The sequence below is a fragment of the Paramormyrops kingsleyae genome, chromosome 9 (assembly GCF_048594095.1).
Source record: "Paramormyrops kingsleyae isolate MSU_618 chromosome 9, PKINGS_0.4, whole genome shotgun sequence".
NCBI lineage: Eukaryota > Metazoa > Chordata > Actinopteri > Osteoglossiformes > Mormyridae > Paramormyrops > Paramormyrops kingsleyae.
In genome coordinates, this window is record NC_132805.1 from 31,559,256 (window position 1) to 31,565,885 (window position 6,630).

Genomic DNA, 6,630 nt, shown 5'->3' on the forward strand with positions numbered 1-6,630 from the left:
CTTCATGGCTTGAAACCTATTTTACATTTCGTGGTTCAGGGAATCACAGTTTTAATAATTTGACTGGGTAATGTATTGCAGAATTCACATCAAAGACACTCAGATAATTAACGAATGAATCCTCTATTATATTGGTGCAAAATAACTTCTAAGGTTTTAAGGTGAAACGTGTTAAAACTACTTTTATGTGTCTTTGGCGGTCTAAAACTGATTAGTGATAATTTGTTTCTGGATAAAAAAGTAATATTACTCAAAAAGCAGGCTTTATATCTAAAACAGTGAAAATGACAAAGAAGAAATTAAAGACCACAATTTGTCTCATTATTATTATTTATTTTTTTTTTATCTCCAGTTAAACAGTTTTTTTCTGGCGTTTTTAATGCTGGAGAAATAAAGCTGTCATTGTTACCCGAATCGTCTTAAAACAATCGTTTTGAAGTTATTAGTTTGATCTCAGTACAATGATTTGGTTTTTATAGTAATTTGATGATCTCTTCAGGCATATAAAATATGCAATGTCACGTATTAAATATTTATGTGCATAGCTAAATATCAACATCCCTTTGTTCTTGGAGAATTAATAGGTTAATACTACGAGAGTCGCGAGAAGTGCTAAAATACAGCTCTATGGTGCCACCTGGTGGTTAATTGGGAGTTACCAATGTGGACAGTCTGCCAGTCCGTCCATCCATGCATGCACCCATATTACAACCTCTTATCCTGACTCAAAGCCTTTCCAGTGTAGCAGAGGGCACAAGGCAGTGGTCGGTTCTGAACAGCATGCCAGTCCATCACAGGGCACTTACACACCTCCACACTAAGGGTAGTTTAGAGACCACAGTCAACCTTTGGACAGTTGGACCCTCAAACTAGCTTTTAAAAGACTTTAAAATTCTAAACATAACACTTCATATCATGGCAGATCATATTTGGGGGGCTTTTTGGAGCTCACTGTATGTTTGGTGACATGCACAGTACTGAAAATGTCATTATAACAAAGTATATGTATGCTTTTATTTCTTATTTAATTGATAATTTTGCTTGGCTTAACACACTCGAGCACTCCACGCTACCGAATTCCTTTAATCATAAAGCATTAGCCAAAAGTGCTGGGACATCCCAGGGTGGGGTCATATTATTATTATTACTATTATTTTTATTATTATTTTAACATGTGATAGGTCACACTCTTAATAATTCATAATTAAGTACAGTATTCATAATCACTTCGTGACACTAATACACTAACATAGTGAGTGCGGAACAGTCCTGAATAGCACTATTGAGGTTCACTGTTTTATGTATGAGAGGAGTCGATAGACACCGCTCCCATTCATTGCCGACACACGTGTTTTTCCTTACGCGCCGATTGTGTCATTTTACACCTTTTATCGTCTGCTTTCCAGTGTGTTACTACGCCACCACGCTATCAGTTACGGATGACCTTTGCAGGTTCACCGCCTGCTTTGATGCGTCTAGCTCCAGATGTGATTTATGAAACGGCAGTTATGCTTCCGAGTGATAATCGTTTCTCATTGCTCTTTATTACTCTTGCCAAAGTGAACATCGGGTTCTTGTAACTCACTGCGCTTGTTTTTTTACTACGGAATGTCAGTCATTATGGTTTTTCCAGTAAGAACATTAAACTGTTGATTTATTACAAGTACAACTTTTTTTTTTTTTTTTAATTAGACATTTAATGAAAGCCAGGCCCTTCAGCTCTGGTGACTTATGCACAAAGACAGGGATTATTCTTTGGGACCAACTGTGGTACTTCAGTGTTCTCCGGAATGTGAGAATCCCCTTTACCTCTGAATAATTCATAGGATGTGTACAGTCTAAAAATAAATCTCCTTGTTTATTTTTGCCGCATAATCAACTCAGAAGTTGCCAACTAACTAGCTTAATGTCATAGGTGTCCCTGTGTGAGTGACTGGTGCATGAGTGTGTCCTGTGATGGGTTGGCACCCCGTCCTGGGTTATTCCCTGCCTCTGGGATAGGCTCCGGACCCCCCGCGACCCTGAATAGGTTAAGCAGTTTCAGAATATGGATGGATGGAACGTGCCCAAAGTGGAGAAATAAACCCTGGCATTCAAATGAGTTGATCTAAGTACTTTTATGTGCAAATTACAAATATAGCAAACTAACAGTCTTTGAACTTTTAAAGAAATGAAGAAAATTAGCATATTCTTTAAAAAAAAGTCTGATTAGCAAACTTCAATGTCAACACTTTTAATTGTTAGATCAGTGTCCTCTTTTCTGATGACTTCAAATGTTTTCTGATTTCCGTTCCACTCAATATTCCTTGTTCTCATCTTAACATAAGTGATATAATTATTTCCTATCTTAGCCCTTCATTGTATTATGATTATTGTTATCGGCCATGCTGAACTGGCAGGCCAAATGGACAAAACATTTTACATGACATATTTCCTGTGCCTGAGTTTGGTTTGTGGTAGATTTAACAGTTTTTTTGTGGCAGAGACTGTAACAGCACATAACAGCACCCCTCCCTCTCGGTTTTGCTAAATAAACAACCAAAACAAATATTATACAAATATAACAAAAAATAAATAAATTGTGCTTCTCCAGTCAAGTCCTGACCCACAATGCACCTGTGCTGTCTATCAGCACCAGAGCCAATAGCTTAGCAGAGAACCTGATATTGGGGAGAGACATAAGGTAATAATACAAAGGCAAAGGTTTATATATAGGTGGGACAATTGAGGCTAAATTAAACATGAGGGGCTGCGGATACCCCAACAGTCCCCTCTTGTTCCTATGACCCTGTCCGCTGTTCATATAACCTATTTCCTCAGCACCTTCATTTACTCCTTACCAGAAGAATTCATCCAGGTCAGCTTATAAATCTGACAGGTTTCACATTTCTACTGATTTGTACAGCTGTGTGTTACGGTGCCTGCTCTGTGCCTGCAGACTGGTCAGACTGGTCATATGTCTAAGCCCACCTAGCATGTTCTGGTGTCCCATATTGATGCTGTGGGGCATCTGTGACTGCACTGGAAGATGTGATGTTCTAAGCAGCTGTATTCCTACCCAAGCTGACCTAACATTCTAAAATCAAACTCCAGTCCTTGTTTCACAAATAAAACTCATAAGATGTTTCGTCCGTAAACAATGGAAAATGAACAACAGGAACATGGTGCCAGTTTTGTGCCAACAAAAACCTGCCTTTTGGGTCTAAACTGCAATCGCCATATCTGATGCTATGCGTTTTTGTGTCACGTTGCTCTTCAGAAAACATGGAACCAGGTTGACGGTTGACAGTCCAGCGATACGGGATGCGTAACAACATCAAAGGAGGTTTAATCTTTTTTACAATTCAGATCCTAATGTTTCTTTCTCTGAATTATTCAGACGTAGTTCTTTTGCATGTGATTTGTTTATCAGTCAGTGCGGCTTCATGGATTGTAATTCAGCCTCGTTTCGTTCCGACCGCGTTTATGGACTGTGGCGCTCGGTCGCATAGCTGCGGAAGCGGCCGGCGCTGTGATTTATCGCCGCGGTCCGAGCGGCGAATTTCCGGGAGAATGCCACAGATGTTTATATCTGTTTAATCGCATTCGGTCCACCAGCGGCATCCGGACCAGGCCGCCTGGGGCCGCTCCTATACTTCCCATAAAGGCCGCTGTGTCCCTCAAATGGGGGGGGGGCTTGCAGCCTCTAAGCTTTAAGTGAAAACAGGCTGCCCCCCCTCCCCTCCCCCCCACGTAAGGAAACGCGCATGCTGCTTCCGTCATAGGAGCACAATGAGGTGATTAAGGCTGTTGCAATATGTGAGGGCTGGGGGGGGGGGGGACTCTGGTACTTACTCATCTGGATCAGTTTTGGCAGCCCGGCCTCAGATTTGGCCAAGGCTCCTCCTACCCTTGGCGCATAGTGGCCCTTCCTTCTGCCTGCATGGGTCCTTCCGGGCCCTGACAGATATTGGTGATGTTCAGCAGATAGAACCATTCCATAGTTTACCATGCACTTGCATGGGGCCTCCTGTTGGCCACAAAGAGTCACTACATCAAATATTAAATAAACATGCCTCTGGCTGTGGGAATAGCGACCACCTGCACGAAGGTGCTGGCGTCCAAGGAAAAGTAGGGCAGGAAGTGAGCCAGGCTGACACGGGAGCCTGTGTTATATTCGCACGGGGGATGGAGACTCACCAATGAGGTCACATCACTCTCTGATTGGCCTCTGCTCTGGTCACTGCCCCTCACTCTGGTTTCACTCAGCGGCCTCTAAAAATCACACCCCCCACGCATAAAAGAGAAACTGCCAGTGATTTTTAAAAGCAAACTCAGGAGAGCATTGGCGGTCTGTGCCATTCAAACTTTACTGTTCATTCCGCTGGTGCTTTACCCTAGTTTAATCATCTGCCTGTATCTCATAAAATTCCGCCGCAGAAACTAGGATCTGTTCTTGAAGACAAACTGGATTAAAAAAACACAAAAAGAAAAACAAACATGAACAGCCTCAGCACTTTGTTCTTCCATTGTGATGTTAATGAAAGCGGATTTTTTTATTTCTTTAAACATTTGGGTTCTGCTGTCGGCCTGGATCTCGCCGCCTGCAATTGCGGCACAGCTACAAAGCACAAGCTAAACCATTATACAGCTTATGCAACTTTAATGCAACTTTAATGCTGTAATTAAATTCAAAGTTTTATTGGTGTTATAAATAAAAATTTTACTACGTTGGAAAGCATCTTTTTAAAAAAGGGGTTCTCTTTGGGAGATTATGGGAAAAACAAATTCAGTAAATTCCTGAAACTGTGACAACGGTATATTCAGAGAGAAGACGATCACTGAAACGCTTTGCATTAGTAATATTATTATTATTGTTATTACTACATGCCTGGTTATTTATGCATTTTAAGAGCCTGACTGAGTAACAGGGAAAAACAGTGCTAATTATCTTTAAGTAGCCAGGGTGGACGTATGAAGGTGCTGAATTAAGTTGTGATCATTAGGTCATTGTGTGAAAGAACACATGGTTTTGTTATACAACCTGGAGATTCCAGTCAAACTCAATCAGAGGGATATGATTGGGCAAGGTGGCACGTAAGGTTGAATTATGTTTTTGGGTCACATTAGCTCACAGCCACCCAGAGCCTTAGGAAAGCTTCCACCAGACTGCTCAAGGCTCTTTCATTTACACGTGAACGTCCTGGCGGCTTAGGAACTGCAAAGCTAATCTGTTTCGAGCCTTGTTTTTGATGCACTGGAAGGCAGATGGGGTTGTTAAGGGCAGCTTACCGACTTAAAGTTGCAGAATCGTGCATGTCTGCACTGCCCTGTTGTAAGATTCACGGCCTTAGCTTCCGGCTCCCCCACATCCCAGACCTGGAAAAAAGGATGATGAACTGGTGGATGGATGGTTTGACCTGCACCGGTGTCAATTACAGTAATGTGGATAGTAAAGGCATTTCATGCCTTTGTTTGAAAGTACTTTGTATCAGCAGGCAAGAGTGAACTTAGGAAACAGACAATCCTCAAACGTCCCAACAAAGTACGTTCCTGACATCCAGAACACATTGACGTGAACTTGTTTGCTGCTATTTAGGGAAGCAACGTCCTCTGTCTCCTCCCTGTACATTTCTAGACAATTTCAATTTTCTCAAATGGCACAAGGAACCAGTGGATATCTTTGTGGATTCACACAATCCAGAGTTGTGAGCTCAGTTCCTGTGTCTGACTCTGTGTGTGTAATTGGTGTGTTGCCTCTGTGCTGGTGTGGGTTTCTACCCTTGGTACAAAGTCATGTGATTTAGGTGGCTTGGTGGCTCTAAACTGTCATTTGTGTTTGGCGGTGAGCTCTGTGATGGATTGACATACGGTCAAGATGTCTAATGTCTTGTGTCCTGTGATTCTTGGTTGCTCCAGGGTGGTCATGACTTTGCATTAAATATGAGGTTCTAGGAGAAGGGATGGATATAATATACTTTATTTCATTCCCATAAGCTTGGGTCTATGGACGGCACAGTGGTCCCAAACTCTGGGACCAGGGTCCGAGTCTCTATGTGTGTGGAGTCTGCATGTTCTCCACATGTCATACTGGTGTTCCCTCTGGGTTCTCCAGTTTCCACCCCAAAGTCCAAAAACATGCCAAGGTGAACTGGAGTTGCCAGATTGTTCATGGGTTGTTATGTGTGTGCAATGGTGTGCCCAGCCATGGATTGGTGCCCCATCCTGGGTGATTACCCGTCCTGTGCCAGTAGCCTCCGGGATTGGTTCCAGACCCCCCGCGACCCTGAACAGGACAAGTGGGTGCAGAATGGGGGAATGGAAGGAAGTTTGGAGCTGAATGGAGGGTTTACATTCCAGTTCTGTCTACTGAACAGTCTCCAGTAAATTAGACATGGTCACGTGTTTTTGTGTATTTTCTAAAGCACCTACTAGATACTCTTGCCTGTAAATTGCATCTGTTGAGGAATATAATCATAATAGTATGATTTATAAGAGTTTTGGATACTGGCAGAAGCCAGCGTAGTATTTTTTTGCCGGTCGGAGCGATTTCTGAATGAACTTCAGGTGTTACAGCTCAGCTAAGAATTTACAGTGTAAGGAGAAAATGATGCTTAAAGTATGTTTATGTGTGTTTTTGTCGTCATAATG